Genomic DNA, 21,624 nt, shown 5'->3' on the forward strand with positions numbered 1-21,624 from the left:
GGGTCAGGTTTCTTGCAAAGAGAGAGGGAATGCAGAAAGTGCCTCTCTCTTCTTTTATGGCCAGGAGCATTCCCAAGACACATATGGCCTTGTCGCATATTTTCCCACTGCATCGCCATAAGCCAGTAGAGCTGAGCACAAAGACTGTGGAATTTTGCACATAAAATGACCCTTAAAAGGGAAACTTCACCTTAGATTTGATAGGAAAAGAATTAAAACTCCAAATCTCTGTGTGATGGTTCTCAGCGTGCTCAGTGAGCATAATGAACGAAGCTCCACCCTCTTTGTGACATCCCAGAGGGGGCAGGAGAGTGAAACACTTCAGGCTTTGGGTCTGCGGAAGCCTTCTCATAAAGGAAGGCTTAGAATTTTTCTAAATGAGCTGAAGTCAAAGGTTAGCAGAATGGAATTTCCTCAAATTTTCCACATGCACCAACACAAAGAAAGCACCTTTTGACTGAGACAAAGCATGGAAAATTCACCCCCAAAGTCAAGTTGTTTGGAAAGTTCCAAGCTTCGGAAAAGGGAGAACACGGGCTCTAGTTCAACCGCAAGTTCAGGGCTGGAGACGGGAGTTGCTGAACTAGATTCTATGCTGGTGGGAAATCAGACTAGATGATGCTAAGGATTCATTCTGACCTGACGAAGAAGCCATCGTGCAGCTGTCACTATTGCTTTTGCTGCCTGTGAAAACTGTGTTTCCCTCTGCCATGGAGCTCAAGGAAAGAAGAGGACCTCGGGGGGACTGGTGTAATAATTGGGCTAACAATTCCCTTTCAGATTCTGGGGCAGGTTGTGGGGATGAGCAAGTTAAGAGACTGGTACCAAGGAGAGGCCCTCACAAGTTTTAAGCTGACCCCAGTGCATGATGGTCCAGGAGTTTAGTCGTTGGTGAGTGACTCCATCATCCTGCCGGAAGACACAATTAACAGAGCTCATAGTTAAAACACCTCAGAAGCATAGGCCTAGAAGGGACCTCAGGCAGTCATCTTGTCCAGCCCCCTGCCTAAAGCAGGATCAACCCCAACTAAGTCATCCCAGCCAGCACTTTGTCAAGCTGGGACTTAAAAACCTCTAGGGATGGAGATTCCACCACTTCCTTACACAGTCCCTCCCAGTGCTTCGCCACCCTCCCGGTGAAATAGTTCTTCCTACTATCCAACCTATACCTCCCACTCTGTAACTTGAGACCATTGCTCCTTGTTCTGCCATCTGTGACCTCTGAGAACAGTTTCTCTTTATCCTCTTTAGAGCCCCCCTTCAGGAAGTTGAAGGCTGCTGTCAAATCACCCCTCACTCTTCTCTTCTGCAAACTAAAGAAGCCCAAATCCCTCAGTCTCTCCCCATAGGTCATGTGCTCCAGCCCCCTCATCATTTCCATTGCCTTCCACTGGACCCCCTCCAATGGGTACTTTGTCTCAGTTCTTTGATTTAGGGAGCTTCCTATCACTGTAGACAAAAGGTGGTGTATCTGCATGAATCATTCCATCTGTTTGGCTGTTGATACCAGGCTCAGCCCCATGGTAGGGTCTGCTAGGGAGCTTGCAGCCAGGAAGAAGTATCAAGGATGAAATGAAAAGACACTCAACTGAAGACATCTTTGCTTGCAAAAAAACAACAGCTCTAACAGCCACTAGTGGCCAAGATCTGTCCACACACACTCAGCCCTGAATGCTATGCTGGGCAGTGCTTTTTTGCTAGAAAAAAAAAGGTGATGGAACTCAAGCCCCAAACTGCCCCCCACCCCGCAGCCCCAAACCACTGAAACTCAAGTCTGATGATTCCTCATAGTGGTGAGAGTGTTCAATTTTAATGAAAATTATTCAAAATAATGGTCTTAAAGCCCCTTTTGATGGAAAGTGATCTGGTGGAAATTTATATCCCACATGGACATGTAAAAACCACCTACAATAGGTAACAACTATTTTACCCTACAACACAGGCATTGGAGAACAAAAAAAAAAATAAAATTCACCCATGGTAGAAAATCATAAGACTTTCCAAATGTGCTTCATGTTGTCAGCAGCAGGAGACCTGAGCCACATATCGACTCCTTAAAGAGCCAGACACGTGGCTCAGAGTACTTTAAAAATGGCAGTGCTGGTGCCAGCAAAAATGGTGGTGGAACACTGTTCCATGGCATTCCACCAAAAGAAAAAAGCTTTGTTAGGGCAGCAGTCAATGTCAGCGTAATGCAGTGGGTATTATGACAATCCCACTGTGGACTGAGCCTCCCATACACAGGCTGAACCTCTCTGGTCCATCACCCTTGGGACCTGACTGGTGCCAAATGAGAGAATTTGCCAACCACAGGAGGTCAATATTGTCTAGCCGCATTACCAACAAGCTCTTAGGAAACATGGATGGGTAAAGATTGTCTAAAAATAGCACACAACATTGAGACTGGTGACTATAAACAGACTTTATGGGAAGAAGTTAATTTTGGCCATAGCCAGGATAAGTGGACATCTGGCTCACTAAAATCATGCCTGACCATGAATGTTGCTGGATGAAAAAGTCCTGGACTAGAGAGGTTCAACTTGTATAAGGTACAAAGCAACCAAGCCGGTATGGATACTGCCCTCTTCAGTGAAGCACCTTCAGAGTCAAACTGCTGAAGCCGAGATTGGCATAGGGCCCCACCGCTGGATTCAAGCCAGAGGCTCTGTATCCCACTACCCATTCCTTGATCCATGGGGTCCCTGCAAATGGCATGTCTTGCAAAAGGATATGGGCATGTCTGAATCCTAACAAGAATGCAGTGTGCAAGAAGAGCGCCCGTTAACCAAATCCTAGGCTTTGGGTATTTGGCTTTAATTCAGAGTCAGCTAATCCACCCTTTGAAAGTAGATTGCTTCACACCATTAAATTGTTATATTGCCACTTACAGGCCTGAGGTAGGGACCCCTTTGGCATTCATTGGAACTCATAATCGCATAGACACAGGTGTATGTGCTTTGAGGCGTTGCTGGACACCAGCTGAGAAAATGTACATATTAATCAAATCCAATGAGGCCCTCTATCTCGATGCCAATTAATCATCACCTTTCTCTGGAGAGAAAGCAGAAAGGAAAGACGAGATTTCTTTATAATCCTCATTAATCACAGTACCCAGTTTGCAAATGTGTGCTGCTGTGAAGGCCTGAATGGGAAGAAAAAAGTGTATCGTATAGGGCTAACATGTTTGCTTGCCTAGAGATATCTATACATCTTCTTTTGGTTTTGCCATTTGTTTTATTATAGTTTATAGGGTTGTAGCAAAGTAATTTGGCTGTAACACAAGAGACCTACAGGCCATATCCTGTATGTTAAGCTAAGGTAAATTAGTATTTATGTCTGGGACCTTTCATCCACGTAACACAGTTAGCTTGTATATGTTCTGGACCTTTCACCTGGATAAATGATGATGTTCTAGAGTGATGTTTCATGCTATGGGGGCTTCCAAGAATACCCTCAATTTAATAAGTGCATCACACAAAGAACAAAAATAACAGAACTAAAGTAAGTAATAAGGTAAGTGAGAATGATCTCACATTTTATGTTTGTACATGTCATCAACATATGCAAACATGTTATATGTATCTACCCTATGGAGTAAGTACCTCAATAGGTGGTGGGTGAGGAAGTTAAAAGTGGGCATAGATGAGGGGTTCAGGCTCCTATGTTTATAAGAAAGGGTACCCGTAGCTTTTGCAGAGAAGAGGAAAGTAAGGGGCTGGAGGAGTTAGAAGTTGAGCTCGGTCTCTAAACTTTGTCTTTTCAACTTTAATTTTCTGAAAGTCTAACATATCTCATAGAGCTGGAAGTGACCTCAAGAGGTCTTTGGGTCCACTGCCCTTCACTCACAGCAGGACCTATCCCCATCCCTGACACTTCTTTTTTTTTTTAATCTAACCAGCCCCAGAACCTTGAAAGGCCCCTCAAGGACTGAATTCATAACCCTGAGCTTACAAGGCTAATACGCTACCCACTGAGTTATGCCTCACTCTCTCTCGGTTTAATCTAGATTTAAGTCAGTCAGTTAAGTAAGGTAAGTTAGCTTTAATAAGCTTTGAGCATTAGCCTTTGCACCTCTCAGGAGAAAAATGTATCTGAATCACTGTACTGGAGGCCAGGCATATCCTTCATCTCTTATCAACAGGTTATCAGGATCAGGTCTGTGTGCATTAACCGCCATTTCTAGAAATAATACCGTATGCACCTTAGACTAATAATACTGCATTTGTAGTCCTGATTTATTTACTACGCAGATTGCTCTCTGATTTCAATTCCGTATCTGCTATGCATTTTAGAGTCTGGCTGGCTGGCTGTCTATCTGCAGTGCCACATTTGTTCAAGAACTTCTCTTAAACCGTAAGAGCTATGACCATGAAATTTGGCATGCAGCTTCCTCTTGCCCTAACTTAAACCAAGACTGTGCCTGGAAATTGGGAGATGCCTGAAATCCCAGGATTTCCCAGACCATGGAAAGGGAGGGGCTCTGACAGGAGGGATGACATACTTAGACTCACCACTGGGGGCAGCGAGTGCTGGGAACAGACATACTGCAGAGTGACCACTGGGGGCAGCCACAGTAAGAAAACAATGGCCACGTGGAGACAGGGCTCTCAGACCTGCCTGCCTCTGGAAGGGTAAGTGCCCCCCCTGTGGTCTGCAGGGGGAGCCTTGCTGCTCTCCCACAACCACCCACCCATGCACACAGTTACCGCCCTTCCAACATGCTGGGGCCAGGAAACCCAGCCCTGTCCCCCCACTCCAGCTCACACTGGGGCTAAGGAAAGCAACTCAACACCAGCCAGCCTCACCACTGATGCTCTGTCTGGGGTCAGGCACAAAAGCCAGAGCCCCAGCCTCCTCCCACAACTGCTCTGGCCAGATCCAGGAGAAAGTGCCATGGCTCAGCTTCCCAACCCCACCTCCCAGAGATCAGGCCAGGACCAGGCCATCCCCATCCATCCCTGCTTGTCCTCTCTCCCTCATGGAGCTGGGGATGAAGATGGGCCCAGCACCACAGCCCAGCTTCCTCAGCTCACCCTAGGGCTAGCCCCAGCACCACAGCCCAGCCCCACCAGCCACCCCACCTCCTGCCACCTGGCATTCAGGACAGAGCTGGGCCCAGCTCTGGCCCCCATGTTTCATTTCTGGCCCCCATGGCCCTCCTGCCCTCCCTAGGGCTGGGCCTGGCATTATGGCCAGCCATGCCACCAGTTCACCCTGGAACTCAGGCCAGGACCAGGGCCAGAATCATGGCACAGCCCTGGCCTCCACAGCTCCTCTGCCGACCACCCCCAGGGCTCAGGCCACGGCTGGGGAAAGTGGCACAGCCCCAGCCCACCCAACACACCCTCATGGCCCCCAGGGCCACTGTGACCTAGCCCCCTGCCCCTCCAGATCTTAGGCTGGGATGGGAGCCAGGACAGGCAGAGGGGTGAGGAGCTGTGGCCTAAACTGGTCCCCAAACTTAGAGACAGGTGTGGGTGGGGAGTGGGGGAGCTGTGGTCCAAACCAGCCCTCCTCTCTCAGGATACGTGGGGGAGGCAGGAGCCATGGCTCAAACCAGCCCCCCCTGCACCCCCCAAAACAGGCAGGGGGAGCCAGGACCTGCGGCCCAAACTGCACTGCCCAGGACAGACAGGGGGACTGGGAGCTACTTCCCAAACTGGCCTCCCCACTGGCCTGCCATGAACCACCCCCCCGCCCCCCGCCACAGGCAGGCAAGACAGTCCTGGGAGCACAAAAATATTTCACAGCCACCCTTCCTGCTGCCTCACAAATTCACTTCCCTTTGTATATGTGACCAGAAGCGTCTGGAGTGTTGGCAGCCATCCATTCTGTGAGTCCCTAACCCAGCCAAAGCTTCAATGACACTGAACAGCAAAGAGCTGTGTTCAGTCAATGGGACAGCCAGAGAGCCAGAAAGAACTACAGGGGCTGGCTGAGGCCGGCGACCTCAAGAAAGAATCTCCTTTATGTTTGTTAATGAGGAGCACCTCGTACAATGCAGAAGATGGCCTCCGCTCCACCTCCTGGATGCAGCCACCCAGCCCCAAGGCCCCTGGACCTCTGCTCAGCCTCCCAGTCCTTCAGCCAGTCCCCCAGGCCCTCAGCCCCTTTACTTCACCTCCTGGCCCCACAGCCCAATTGCCTGGCACTCTCCCTCCTAGCTCAGCCTCCTGGCCCTGCTGCCTAATCGCTCCAGCCCTCAACATACACCCCTCCCCACTCTGCCTCATGGCCCATGGCCCAATCCCACAGCCCCTCAACCTCCCAGCTCTGCCTCTGGGCCCCAGCGACTGACTCCCTCCCCAGCTCTGGCAGCTCCCCCAGCTCTGGTGTTCCCAACCCCTTCTCCAGCTCCCAACCCACAGCACTGATGGACTACACCACTGTCCCTTCTCCCTGTTTCCCCACCAGCTTCTTCGCCCTGCTCCTGCCCCGACAGCCCTGTTTCTGCCCTGCTCCCCTGAGAGGAGGGTTCTTGGACTGCATAGGGCACCCAAAGTCATAAGGATGGCCCTGGTAGACATGTATCATTCCTGTATCTGAATTGCAAAATATGGAGTATAAACTGGTGTTGCTAAGATAGTCACACCAAGTAAGGGCCATTTGTAGTACTTTGGGGTCTTGGTGGCCCAATGACAAGAAAACAATGAACTGTAAATAGACTCCTTTTTACTGTCAGCCTGGGTGGAGGAGCTATGGTTAGTCCTACCCAGAATGTGACCATGTCAGCTGATGCTCGGACCCAGCCTGGAGGCTGTCTTTTTCCATTGGCAGTGAGGAAAGGTTTCAAACTGAATCCAAAGGAATTGCAGCTTTGGCAAAATCTATATAAAGGTGGGAAATGAAACAATAGGTATCCAGTTTCTTTGTGTATTAAGTTTAGCTTACGTGTTTTACTTTATTTTATTTAGTAACCTGCTTTGTTCTGTCTGTTATCCCTTATGACCAGTTAGCTACTATCTTTTAGACTTTATAAAAGCACTTTTTATTAATAAACTCAGGGTAAGTGTTACCTGCTGGGAGGCATCCAAAGGGAGTCTCTGACCAAACCTGTCACAAGGGGTATCAGGGGACTGATGGCAGACCCCATGTGGGCAGGGGTAGCAGCATCTGATACCTTCTCCTTCGGCAGGCTTGGTAACATACAACATAGGTGCCGATATGTGAACCCAATGAAATTTAACCTGCTCCACCAGCTGGGCTGAGACAGAAGTGCGTTGTCCTACATTGCTGCCCCTTCTGTGAGTCCAAACACTGTCCCTTCCTACGGCTGACTGAGCCTTGGAAACAGTTTATCTCCAACCAAGTGTGATTCTCCCTAGCCAAAAGGGCACTGTTTACAGCCAAACACCTCCTGTTCCTCCTCTCCCCCAGGACCAACAGCTTCCATGCAGCCCTCAGGGTGAGAAAGGGCTAGTTCTTCTCCTGGCTAAGAGGCAAGTTAGCTCTCTCCCTTGCTGAGACAATTCATCCACCCCCAACAGCTTGGGCAAACCTTGCCATGTGGGCCAGCCTTCTCTGGCTTTGCATTTCCATGTGCCATAGGAAGCTTTTGATTATGTTCTACGGGTTACTGAAGCAAACGTGTGGCCACCTAAGAACGTCTTCTACATGCTAGGGGGCCACTCCAAACTTTGCCAAAGCAGGGGGATGAACGTTTAGACTCCGACACTTCCAAGCTACAGGAGAACCTCTGTTCAAAGTTAGAGTAGAGTGCTCATGAAACTATTTGAGATGGCCCTATCCCAAAAAGCTTCCAGTCTAGCAGACGGACACAGATAAGCAGTCATCCCTTGGGACAGGTGGTGGTGAGGGTTTATGGGTTTATTAAGTGATAGAATCACAGACTCATAGGATACTAGAATTGGAAGCGACCTTGATAGGTCATCGAATCCAGTCCCCTGCCCCAATGGCAGGAAAAGGCAATATCTATATCATCCCTGATAGATGTCTAACAAAAGTGCTCTTAAATACCTCCAGTGATGTAGCTTCCACAACTTCCATAGGCAACTGATTCCAGTACTCAACCATGCTGACAGGTAGGAAGTTTTCCCTAATGTCCAACCTAAACCTCCCTTGCTGCAATTTAAGCCCATTGCTTCTTGTCCTACACTCAGGGGTTAAGGCAAATAATTTTTCTCCCTCTTCCTTGTAACACCCTTTTAGGTACTTAAAAGCTGTTACATCCCTTTTCAGTCTTGTCTTTTCAAGACTAAGCGAAACAAGTTCTTTCAGGCATTCCTCATAGGGCATGTTTTCTGGAACATTAATCATCCTTGTGGCTCTTCTCTGGACCCTCTCCAATTTTTCCACATATTTCTTGAAATGTGGTGCCCAGAAGAAGACACAGTACTCCAGTTGAGGCCTAATCAGCACAGAGTAGATCAGAAGAATTACTTCTCCTGTCCTGCTTATGACAGATGGGGCATAGGGAATAACAGACACACTCATGGCCTGTGTGGAAGTGTGTTGAAGAAGAAAGGATAGGCATGCACTGGGATTTAGAGGTAGCACTCTTATATGAGGCATCATGGAAGTCAGCCCCACTGCCAGTGTAAAGGAGGGGAATCTGACTGGAAGTTAAACCACTGGTGCAAGACCTGGCAAAACAGCTCGGTGGCCCAAGGCCAGGGCAGTTCATGCACCACCTGGCAAGGGCCAAATGGTGGAATTTTGAGAAGAAAGGTGATGTGATCTGACTGGCAGCAGAAGGACATTGCTGTAATGTTCCAGGTGGCATGGTAAGGAGCAGTGGGAAGTATTGGAAAGGCTGGAGGGAGGAGGCTAACAAGAGGTGGACAAAGGCCATAGTCGGGGGAACAAAGGACGGACCTCCCTCCTGAGAGACCAAGTAGCCAGGTTTGGTGACAGCCTAGAGGGGCAGAGAGAAGGATGAGGGTCCCAGTGTGGTGAGCAGGAGATGGCAAGGAGGATGGTATGTGATGGATAATGGAGAATGGCAGACACCTGGGTTCAGATGTAGGTAGTTTGAGCTGGTGGCAGGACTTTTTAAAAAGTGCCAGGTGCGAGCTAGCACTATGAGAGAAAAACTGAGGCTGTGAAGGTCTCAGTCAGGGGTCGGCAACCCCTGGCACAGGTACCAAGCTCAGCACACAAAGCCGATTTTCAACAGCACGTGCGGCAGGAGTCAGCCTCCTCCATGCCACCAGCAGCTTGCTCAAAGCCAGGCCACCTGGGGATCATCAAAAGACCAGCTAAAGCTACCAGCCACCAACTACATGGTAAAGCTCTGCACCTGCATTTATTTATTAATGAAGCTGTTGTAAGTAGGACTATTAGTGACTTTAAAAAGTGTCACCGGCACTCAGACCGTACATAAAGGTCAAAAGGTCAACTTTTGGTACTCTGCCTCAGAAAGGTTGCTGACCCCTGATCTAAGAGAAGTTTTTTAGTTTTCCGGATGAACCAAAAAACTGAAAGAAAAAAATTGGTTTAGATCAAATTAAATGTTTAGGTTTTGAGGGTGAAGGGGGACGGGAGCTACATTTTTTCAAAAATAAAACCAAAGTAAAATTGGACATGAAAGTTTGTTTCAAGTGGGCAACTTGAAAACATTTAAACGTAGAAAGATGCTTGGTTGGTTGGTTTAGTTTCCACTGAAACAAAGCAGTAGCACTGCCATGGCTTCGTGAAATGTTTCAATTCACGTGTGCATTTTGCGATGAGGAAAAAATGTAGTCTGAAAACTCCGCAGTGGGGAGATACAGATGTTCCCTTTGTCTCTAAACTCTTCGGCCACGTATACACGAGAAGCCTCTGTCCACAGAAGTTACTGTCAGGAGGGATTTCCCCGCAAAACTTCTGCCGATAGATTGCGCTTTCCATCTGCTTTTATGTTTGGAGGCAATCTGCTCTGTTGACAGAGAGCAGCCAGACTGCCCTGCCCTCTCTTGACAGAATAGCTGACCAGAGGCTCTGCAAACAGGACTGCCTGGTGAACTGGAAGCCCTGTCTATCAACAAAAGGGTCCTAGAGCATCTACATGGAGGTTTTGTGGACAGAACACTGTCAAGAGAGGTGTTATACTTGAACGGAGAGCGGTGTAACACTGCTGGGTTTTGTCAAAAAACTGTCAACAAAGCGCATTTGCTATGCGGCCGCTCTGCAGTTTTTTTCTGGCAGAAGCCCGGTTTTGCTGGGAAAAACTTCTCGTGTAGATGTGGCCTTTGGGCCAGGGACGCTGTGTATGGATGGGGCCCAGTCTGTGGTGGAGGCTATAGTGGCTTCCAGGCTATAAATGTTCACATAGTCCTTTAACCTGCTGCTCTGAGCCTTACTGTTCTGGTTTATTGAGCAGTGGAAGTTTCCCACCAATAGAACGGGTTTTGGGTTTTTTTATTCTGTTTGATCACCGCATTCTTGGTCAGTATCTAGATTAGGAGTGTGTGCCTGGTCCCGTTAGCCTCGCAGATCATAAAACCTCCGTAGTGACCGAACACAGAAGTCTGTAAAGCAGCTGCTTGTCCCAGCACATCCGTTCGCCGTGAATCTCAGTGACTTGTTACAGGTGGAGGGGCCCAAGAGTTATCATCATGAATCAGTCTTGTGTAATTCACGCTGCGTGAACAGATTTATGCCGGTTTTGAAACAAAGGAATATTTCCGTTGTGGCTGGGCCAGTGGAGACACTGCACACTGAAAGGACCTGGGAGGTGGCAGCCGGCGCTAACAGCATGGACACTAATTGCCGTTCACGCTAAGTTTCATCGCTCAAGTCTTCGGCTGCAAGAAAGTTATCTTTCCCGGGGGTTCTCATGCTTAGGCATTGAAAAATAGGGAAGGGAAATCCAATCAGTCATCCAGTGCTTGGGCTGTAAAACAATCCCGCCAGCTCAGGACACGCTGGAGCCCTGGCACTAGTTTTTTTCTTTCCCATCATTTGTCTTCTTCATTGCTTTCATTTGTGGGCGAGCGTCATGTTCATCTGGGTGCTGGCCTACGCCAGGAGCCAGCATGAAACTGCTGTGCAAGCGTTCCTTTCTTGCCCAGCTGTGGCGCCCTGTTGTATTAATTTAGATGGGACATATGATCCAGAGGTGTTAATGTAACCAATCACGGTGCAACCTGAAGGTGTGTTAAAGCTTGGGGGTATGCCGACCGCTGGCCCTTCTTAGCACCAGGACAAACACACCAAGAAAAGTCCTTTTGGCCTTCTAAGAATGATAAAGAAAAGAAGGGGAAACACTTAACAGCATTCGCAAACAAAGCATTAAGATTTAATTGGAAAGCATCTCTTTTTTCCCTTTCCCTTTAACTGGGGATAGTGTTTAGTCCTACCCTTATCCAATTTCACAAAAATCCCATCAAAATCAGGGTGCAAAAGCGCCAGGCACTGCACAGATGAATAATAAAGAAGGCAGGCCATGTGCCAGAGAGCCTGCCATGTACATGTCAGACAGGACACAACATATGTGCAAAAGAAACAAACAGGGTAGCAAAGGATTTAAGGTTACCATATAAGAAGGAGGACACTCCCATGAGGAGTAACAGAGAGGTACCATGATAGTCTGTATTCTATCAAAACAAAAAAGCAGTCAAGTAGCACTTTAAAGACCAACAAAATAATTTATTAGGTGATGGGCTTTCTTGGGACAGACCCACTTCTTCAGACCGTAGCCAGGAGTGTATCTGTGTCTGTATCTACCCACTCATGGTGTATTCAAGTGCTATGTACATATAATACATTAATGCAATGTGAGTTGGTGACTGCTGATACAGACACAGTCCCTCTCAGGCTTATTCTCTTTTCTGAAAGGTCAAATATGGTAAAGCTCTGAGGGCTGGGAGCATATGCCCAGCCTGGCCAAGAAAAGGACAACAGCTCCCAGAGGACATGAAGGAAAGGAGAAAGTGCCACAGCTACTGAACTGGAGGGGGAGTCCACCAGGTGGGGTTTGCAAAGGGAAAGAAAGAGTAGGGCCTGGTCAGTGGGAGTTTTTCTCCTGACTTGAAAAGCCTGTAGACCCAGCAGAGAGAAGAAGGGAGCTCTGGCTCGTGGGGACACAGAAAACCTGTTTCTTCCAGGCGTGAATGTTTTCAGAGCTTTCCCAGAAATGGCAACCTGGCCAGAAGTGCTAGGAAAGAGTGGGTGAGCGGTGCTGCATGGCTCAGGATGTGAGTCAGGGACTTGCTTCATCGTGGGGAGGAACCTAGCTGGGAAAAACCTCTATTGACTTTGGCCTGGGTTGAAGGACTCCTTGCTCACCTCACTTTGCTTTTGGCTGGGGAAAGCCCACCCTCACTCAGGGAACCTGGCTGAAGGGCCTTCCAATGAAAGTTATTTTTGCCTTTGGTTTCCTTTGACTCCAGGACTTGGGGCCCACATGGACAGACGTGGGAGAGAATGATTGAGCAGTGCCTGGATGTGAACTTACTCCAGGAGCTCTGAGCAGCACTATATGTGGCTACCAGTTGGGGAAGTACAGACTCTCCACCTCTGCTGAGGAGACTTGCAGATCATCTACAGTCATAGTTTGGTGACATACCCAGGCCTCTCTGTTGTGTATGCAGGAAGATGTTGGCTTGGGGGTTAAATGCATTGTAGGGTAGTTCCATATAGAAGCGTGGGGCCAGTGTGCGTCCCATTGGTCAGCCTGTGTAATGTGTCCCCCATTGTGCCTGAGCCACAGAGGCTGTGAGTCTATCGAGGCACCAGCCTGGTGAGCTGGGCAGTAGCAACTTCTCCTTTATCACTGTGGAAGTCACCAGTGCGATATCCAGAGCATGGGCCAAAACGGCAGACACCACAGAGAAAGGGGGGAATCTTTCAAGGCTGGGTAACACAGGAGACTGGGACTTAGTGAAATGTGAGGCTGACTTCTGGCCCAGCCCCAGACTCCCAGCCTGACCTCTGGCTAGTCCCTTCATTGCTCTGTGTTTCTACCATATGGGCACATGACTCCTCTTTTTCTGCCACCGTTTGTTTATCTAACCTGTTAGCTCCAGAGGGCAGCCCCCTTCTCTTTCTCTGGCTCTGTCCCGCACCTAGACCAAAGACACTCTGATCTCAGTTAGGACATCTGGCTGCTTCTGTGGTACCGATCATATTAAAGAGGCCCATGAGGGAACGACCAAAAGTCGCTTCATTGAGCGCTCGTGGCCGAGAGCCCACACCATGAGGTCTCGGAAGGTGATGAAGTTCTGTGGGCCAGGCTTTTAAAACTGCTGAATTACATAGGGCAAGGCTCCTACAGCAGAGCTGAGAAAGTCTATCACTTGGGGCCCACCAATGCCGGGAACTCCTTGAGGATGACACGTGCAAGTCTGGGACATGTCTTGGATGAGCCTGCCCAAGGCAGTGAAACCGGCAGTGGGGAAGAAAGGCTAGAAGCAGAGACATGCCCAGACACAAAACTGAGATCAGCTTGAGATTTTGGACACTGCAGTAGCGTGGAGGCATTCAGTCTGGGGATTTGGTTTGGCCCATGTGAGAGAGAGAAGGGGCCAGCTCCCAGACATGGTCTGGGTATGGGTCCCAGCCCAGCTGTGAGAGGTGTTTGATCTTGAGGTTGGGTTCGGCCTGCTTGTCAGGTCTGACTCTCGTCCACTGTCTCCAAAAACATTGCCTTGTACAGAGCCCAACAACAGCCACCTTCCAGCAGGGAGACAGGGCAGCATTTGGGTGGGCCAGACAGGCGAGCGAAAACCAAACTGGGTTACCCCAGGTAGTGAAACAATCTTCATTTGACAGGGAGAAAGGGATGCTTCCAGCTGTGCAGAGCTAGAGTCAGAGAGAGAACACTGTGATTCCAGTGGGGATTTTGTCTGTGGTTAACGTCTGGTAATGGTTTTGCCAACCAACCAAATGCATGCATATTAAAACCTTTCCACGGGAAGGCTCCAGGCTTGTTCTGTTTGAGGAAACCTTGACTGTCAAATAAACCTCAAGAACAATTATCAGGCCATCAGCTTTTTAATGTATTTGTGTAGAGAAATACAAGCGAGATGAACAGATTTGGATAGTACCTGGCACTTGTTTAAGGCAACGTTACTACCCATGTGGGAACAGAGGCTCCATTGTAACCCTCCCTGCACACCGACACCAGCCCGGTAGCCAAAAGCAACAAACAGGCTTGTCGTGAAATGAATGTGTAAAGGAAGCAATCAAAATTCTAGAGAGCAGGAGCAAAAAAAGTGAACTTTTTGTTCAGGAAACAGAAAAAAAAAAAACCCAGAGCTTTTGGCCTGGTTTGGAGTGGTGCTGAGAGGAGCCAGCGCTGCCACGTGGGCCACAGAGATTTGCTTTGTGCGTTGGAAAACAAAGGCCCCCCCCAGAGTAATTGGAACCCTAACATTCGCATCAGGGAGGCCATCCAGTAGGGCAGTGCCATGGCTATAAATATACCCGCTGAGGTTTAGCCGGGGGCTGTCTCTTCTCTTCTTATGAGACGTTCAAAGCGGCTGGCTCAGGGAGCGTTGGGGGCGGAGGAGGTGGCTCAAGCAGTGGGCAGTCAGGGCTGCTGCGATGCAAAAGTGCAATGCAAGCGGTGACCGGAGCTTCCACCTCGTCCGATGATATTTCTGGGACAGGCCTGATTTTGATGAGGGTGCAGAGCCTCCCTAGCAGAGTGAGGGGAAACCCAAGAGTGCTTTCGTTGCCAATTTTTTGGGGGGAGGGGGAAACCTGACCCTTGACACTCTTGAAACTGAACCTTCTTCTAGAAAATGTCTGTTGGGGAATTGGCAGGGAGCGGGACTGCCAGATCTAATGCGTTACTCACTTCTTTGAGTCACGTACTGCATGGCACTCGGTTGAACAAGGCCCAGATCCTGGGAGGGGCCCCTGTCTGATAGCAACATACTAACTGGCTGGCTGTATCAGCTTAAAGGAGAGGCCAGCTGTAGGTCAGGCCCTCCTTACCAGAGTAGTGTCAGAGCAACTAATTGACTTATCATGCAACTAGAGGAGGGCTGTGGATGTGAAGACATATGTTCCTCTTTGGTGGAACAACAGGGCTTGTGTGGGGAGAAATGGGACCTGGATACGCAGCAGGCTGCCCAGGAAGCATTTGCATGAATTGTCCAGGCTCAGTGCTGTCCCCAGAGCAGATGCACAGCCCCTCCACAGTCCCTTCATCGCGAGAACAAGCACTCTTCAGAGCAGGGTGGAAGTATGGTTGTGTGATTATAGCAGTGCCTGGGTTTGAGCTCTTGCCCTTCTCGCACAGGGTGAACCTGGGCACGTCCTTTCAGGTAGAATTTTCAAAAGGGAATTACTCACACAGGGCTCTAGAAAGCCAAAATAATTTAGGCTCATCAGCAACTAAGTCAATTTTGAAAATGGCGTCTTAGCTCCTAAATTACATAGGTGCTTTTGAAAACGTCTGCTAAATGGGGATCATAGTATTATCTTCCTCTCTGTGGTCTCCTGCCACGTGCATCGCCAGAGTATCTAAGCACCTTCCCCTGGTTCACGGAGCAAAACGATTGACAACCTGTAGTGTTGGTTGTCTCGTTGCCTTGCCGGGGGCAGACGTGTGCCCCAGGGCGGGTCTGTTTTCATAGGGTTTTGTTTTTTAAAAGCCCTTGTTGCAATAAAGGTTATGTTAGAGAAGGCAGGTCAAAGAAACATCCCTGGTACTTGGGGAAGGAGGAGGGGAGGCATATAATGGCCTTTATGTCCCAGGGACATTCACTCTGCATTTTGGGGCTGGCCCTATCCCACGATGACTAGGTTTGCCCTTATGGTGTTGCATCCCATTGTGCCAGAGGAGCAGAGCTTTTGACCATCGTTGTCATTCCGTGCTACCGTTACACCACAACACTCCGTCGACAGAAGTCACCGTTGGAAGAGATTTCCCAACAAAACTTCTGTCGACAGATTGCAGCCACATGCAAAAGCCATGCCCAGCTGCTCTCTCAATGAAACAGGTGCCTGAAAGCACAGCAAACAGGGCTGTCCAGTGTTCTGGATGCCCTGTCTGTCCAGAGCAGGCCCCCCAGAGTGGCTGCACAGCTTTTTGTCGACAGGATCTGTTGACAGCAGCACTAGGCCTTATGGCTGAGAGGCAGAACACCATCAGCGAAAGCACTGAGTTTTGTTGGCAAACTGTCAAAAAACACATTTCGGGTGTGGACGCTCCCCAGTTTTGTTAGCAAAACTCACTAGTGTAACTGCAGCCCTGGAGTTTGGGCTCTGTTGATGTAACACACACACCTGCTGGATGTGCTGTACTGTCCCATCTAGTGACACCAGGATCACTTATAGCGTGGATAACGAGTCTGCTCTGCAAGGAGGCTAGAAAGTAGTGTTGTAGCTCATGGGATGGAGGTTCATGCATTTAAGCTCCTCAGTTACCCAGTTCAGTTCTGCCTGCGGACAAGCGAGGTGTGCCAGTGTTACACTGATACCCTAAGCTAGTGGTTCCCAACCTTTCCACAGTAACACAACATGCTGTAGTGAGATAAACAATTCCACGGCATGCCCTCTTTTTCCAGCTGAATCGATTGCTCATAAACTTCACATTTACTTACGTTTACTCTGGGTATAGTCTTACTAGAGAGATGTGCAGCATGGCAATGCAGACAACAAGCTAAATAAAGATCAAATGCATTAATGTTTCAAATCCAGCACAGAACCCATGGTCTTCGCCAGCGAGCACGAACACATTTTCAAAATCTGCTCAGCACCATGCTAGGGATGTTGAGTAAATGAGTAACCGCTGCCAGCAGGCTGCCCTCCCCGCCAGCCTGTTGGAGCCAGGACACGGCATTTAAAGGGTGTCCAGGCTCCTGCCCTCTCCCTTGCCACAGCAGGGAATGGGGGTGGGATCCCCGGCATTTCATTCAGGCGGGGAAGCAGCATTTCAGCTGTCTTCAGGTGCACAGTGTCCTGCGGGGTCTGCATTTCCCTCATGGTAGCAGTGCAAAGAGCCACCACAGGGGGAGGGGAGGAACTGATGAACCCTGCACCAGCTGGGACTCAGGCAGCCTTGCTACTTGAGCCCGATCTGGTGTGGGGTTGTTAATTACCCCCCTCGCCCTGGGGTAGCTCTACAAAGAACTTCAATGGGGGGAAATGAAGGAAATTTCTTGGCACACTTGGACAGGTCTCACAGCACACCAGTGTGCCGTGGCACACCGGTTGAAAACCACGGCTCTAAGCAGTGGTGCCAACAGCTACCACGGGCCTGGGTGCAAGGTAAGAAAGGGACCCAGCACTGTGCCCCAGAAGGGGCAGGTCTAAGAGTGGAAGGGGTGGGGCCAAGAACAGTCAGCTCTCAGCACTTCTCTGAACCGTGGCGCTGAGGCCCTTTCCTCACAGCTGTGCACAGCCAGAGCCGCGCTGCCGGGGCTTTTCATGGGGGAGCCAGAGCTCTGGCTGCTGCCACTGCCAAAGTAAAAGTGGTAGTGGCTGGAGCTCCGGGTGCCTTTGAAATGCTAGGCCTGGGGGCAACTGCCCCCCTCCCCCCATTAGTGGGCCTGAGTTCAAGCCGAAGCCTCAGAGCTCCTTGAAGAAAAGTCCTGGGACCTTGAATGTGATTTAATAGTCTGTGCAATGCCAGTGGAGCTAAAGTTTGATGTTCCTGAAAGTCCTGTGCTGCTGAGAAGACACACTGAAACATTCTGTCTGAACAGGAGTGATGTAGGCTCCACGCCTGGCTGTATCAGGTTGTGTTCACTGGAGAAGAGGCACCAGAGATGTGGACAGCTGAGGCCAGGTTATCCCCTGCAAGGCTGGGAAGTAGTTTCCTGGCTAGCCAGAGTGCTCCTTGACTATGGCCTGATTTAACCAGTTGAAGATGGATCCCTTTCACCAAGATAGATTACACCATGGCTGCCTCCTCCTTTTTATGTCCTATCTATATAGATTGCAAATTCTTTGGGGCGGAGATTTTGTGTCTGTGTCTGTGTCTGTGTGTGTGTGTGTGCACGTGCACCTGTGAGGCTTACAAGAGGACAAACTCCAGGGCGTGTGTGTGTATTGCAAAGTTGAAATTTCCCTCTCGCTCTTACAGGAACTTCCAGGCGAGTTCCCCAAAGAGGCATGGAGAAATCTCAGCTGCTGATGCCGTTGTTTAAACTGGGAATTTACCGTGCACTGCGGAATTGTCAGAGCCTTTCTGTTCAAACACAAAGATTGAGGACTGGCTGTCAAGCTTCCATGAAGCACCAAGTGCTCTGATGGAGGCCAGATCCTGAGTGGTGAAAGGACTTTTGAAAACTGCGGGGGGGGTCCTTTCGGAAGGTCCCGTCTCCACGGGTGGCGCAGAATTCGAAAAGCCGCACTTTCGAATCGCCGTGGCCGGCATTATGCTAATGAAGCGCTGCATATTCATTGCAGTGCCTCATTAGCATTTTTCGAACCCACTCATTAACATGTCCATTTCGAAAGGAAGGGGCATGTGTAGACCCAGCCTTAGGGTGAGTCTACACTTGCAGTCCTCTTTTGAAAGAAGTATGCAAATGAGGTAAATAAAAATGTAAATGAGGTATAAATTTGCGTATTTAGTGCATCATTTGCATATTCTAATTTCGAAAGCGCTCCTTTTGAAAGAAGAAAGCCAGTGTAGATGCTGCTTTTTCGAAAGTAAACCCCATCTTCGAAAGAATCCTTCTTCCCATTAACTAAAGGGAAGAAGGATTCTTTCGAAGATGGGTTTGCTTTCGAAAAAGCCGCATCTACATGGGCTTTCTTGTTTCAAAAGAAGCTCTTTCGAAATTAGAATATGCAAAGGAGGTGCCAAATATGCAAATGTATACCTCATTTGCATTTTCAATTCACCTCATTTGCATACCTCTTTCGAAAGAGGAATGCAAGTGTAGGCACACCCTTAGAGAGAGAATGAGTCTGCCCTACATCATTTGCTAACACACCCCTGGCTTTTAGGTCATGTGGGCTACATCTACACTAGCACACTACATCGAAGTAGCGTATTTCGACGTAAGAGCATCGAAAGAGGCTACTTCGACGTGTATCATCTACACGTCCTCCAGGGCTGGTGCCATCGACGTTCAATGTCGAAGTAGCAATGGAGAACATTGAAAGGAGCCGCCCCGGAAGGAAATGAAGAGCATCCACACACACAAGAGCTCCCCGTCGAAATAAGGGGCCAGCAAAGCCCCAAGCCGCTCCCTTAAAGGGCCCCTCCCAGACACACTCGGCCTGCACAGCACGAGAGCCACAGAGCCGACAACTGGTTGACGACCCTGTGCACACAGCATTGACCCCCAGCTGCAGCAGCAGCAGCCAGAAGCCCTGGGCTAAGGACTGCTGCACGCAGCAGCCATAGAGCCCCACAAGGGCTGGACAGAGTGTCTCTCAACACCTCAGCTGATGGCCGCCATGGAGGACCCCACTATTTCGACATAGCGGGACGCAGATCGTCTACACACGCCCTACTTCGATGTTGAATGGCAAAGTAGGGCGCTATTCCCATCTTTGGATAGGAATAAGGATTTCGACATCTCGCCGCCTAACTCGACGCGTGCTATTTCGACATTGTGCCAGCTATTTCGAAGTAGCCGGCTAATGTAGATGCACCTGTGGTAGAAGATCATGCTCTAAGCTCCAGAGGTCCCAGATTTCGTTCTGCCTGTCAGGCCATTACAGTGGCACAATTCAACACCATCATCTCCACTAGGGGCTATGTGGATTATATTACTAGGCAATTAAATTAAAGAGAAGAGCAATTACCACTGGTGAATGAACAGTTTCAGCAATTGAGAGAATGGATGGGTGTGAGGAACAGAGACCTCCAGAGGATCTGGTCTGATTCCATCTAGCTGGGAACACAAGAGCCAAGGTTCTGTGTAGAAGCTGAAATAGGAGTAACACTGTTCCCACCAGGAATTCTGGAGGCAGAGGAGGCCGTACTCAGCAAGGCCATTTGCTAAAAGGGATCCAGACAAAGACACATATTAAGACCAGAGTCACTGGTGGCATCACTCAGTGTTGTACACCAAGAGTGGCTGGTGAATAAAGTCTCTCTCTTTCAACTCTTTAGGACAGTGGCACGAGGTCTCCACTACTTGTGCCCTCCAAATGGGCTGCACCAAAGGCACCTGTCTTGAAGTAACATTAGCATTTTAGGGGTGTTGTGGTGGATTATACCAGCCCCTCTGAGGCCCCCTGAGGGAAGTCCCGTGGCCCTACCATAATCTGCCTCAAAAAAGGCAATAGAGAATGTCCTCCAAGCTGCCTAGAATGGCTGTGCAGGACACAGCCAATCAGGGCCCTGCAGCCAAGTATAAGAAGAGCTGGAGGGTGGGGGGGACGACAGAGTTCAGGTTCTTCCTGGAGCTGGAGGAGTGTGCATGGGTGGCTGCTGCAGAACCCCAGAGAGGGTAAGCACTGCCAGGAGTTTTTTTTTTAGTGGAATCACTTTATTTAAGCTACTGCTGCAGCTCTAACAGTCTGACTTGGCCACATGCTCCAGCTCATCCTTTTTCTTGATGCTGTAGGAGTTGAAGGAGCCCTTGGCTGCACTGATCAGCTCGTCAGCCAGGCACTCGGGGATTGTCTTGGTGTTGCAGAAGGTGGCTTCGTGGAACCCAGTGCACAGCAGCCAGCTGGCCTGGTTGACCTGGCACAGTGGGGAGACGTCCACAGCCTGTCTGCGGACGGTGCCAGCGTGACCGATGCGGGTCAAGTCCTCTGTGGGCCTGCTGTTGATGACGTTGACCAGGACCTGCAGGGGGTTCTCACCGGTGGGCAGGTAGGTCATCTCAAAGGCATGCTTAACGACGTGCACGGTCATCAGCTTCTTGCCGTTGTCACGGCCATGCATCATCATGGAGTTGGTGAGGTGCTCCGCGATGGGGAACTCGGCCTTGCGAAGAGCTTGGCCACATCCTTGGCGTACTTCTCCTGCACTGCAATGTAGTCCTGCAGGGAAATGTCCTTGATCTGGACGTTGTCCATGCTCCATTTCCCAAAGAGCCTGATGTCGGGGGTCTCAGCCACAGTGGGCACTGTCGCCCAGTCGGTCATTATGGCAGCAGGGGGACCGAGAAGGAGGTCTGAGTTTGCTGCAGGGACTCCCTTAGGACAAAGCCTGAGGTAAGGGTGAAGATGGCATCTTTGAGGAGGGAGCACTGGGGGCTCTGCTCTAGCCCAGAAGAGGTGCAAATGGAAGGAGTGTGTGCTCTGTCTCAGCAGCTAATAAAGAATCTGGGGGAGCCTCAACTCCTTGCCAGCCTTGAGGCTACTTTGCTGTGCAGGCCAGAAGCCATAACGCCAGCCATACTTAGGGACAGCTGCACAGGGTAAGGACCCCACTGGTAACTGTGGGTGCATTTTTCCTGCTGCTCCAGCTCCCCAGAGAGTCTGCCGGGGCAATGGGTTGGGCTCAGCTGTGACAACATGCAGAATTTCCAGGGGTGTGTTTGTGTATGTCCTACTGCCCCCTGCTGGATGGGATTATGTGTGTGTGTGTGTCCTACTGCTCTCTGCTGAATGGGGTCATGCGCGTGTGTGTGTGTCCCCCGCTACTGCCCTCTGCTTGATGGGATCCTGTGTGTGTGTGTGTGTGTGTGTGTGTGTCCCCTACTGTCCTCTGCTGGATGGGGTCATGCATGCACTTGTGTGTGTTCCCTACGGCTGTCTGCTGGATGGGATTTTGTGTGTGTGTGTGTGTGTGTGTGTGTGTGTGTCCGTGTC

The 21,624-nt window shown here is 49.7% G+C and overlaps 1 pseudogene; it reads right to left on the bottom strand.

The window, feature by feature from the left end:
* Nucleotides 1–20,371: 20,371 nt before the first annotated feature.
* On the bottom strand, nucleotides 20,372–20,955 carry LOC142012234 (small ribosomal subunit protein uS7-like; annotated as a pseudogene).
* Between the last annotated feature and the right edge of the window lie 669 nt (nucleotides 20,956–21,624).

This window comes from Carettochelys insculpta, chromosome 4 (assembly GCF_033958435.1).
Source record: "Carettochelys insculpta isolate YL-2023 chromosome 4, ASM3395843v1, whole genome shotgun sequence".
In the NCBI taxonomy this organism is placed as follows: Eukaryota; Metazoa; Chordata; order Testudines; family Carettochelyidae; genus Carettochelys; species Carettochelys insculpta.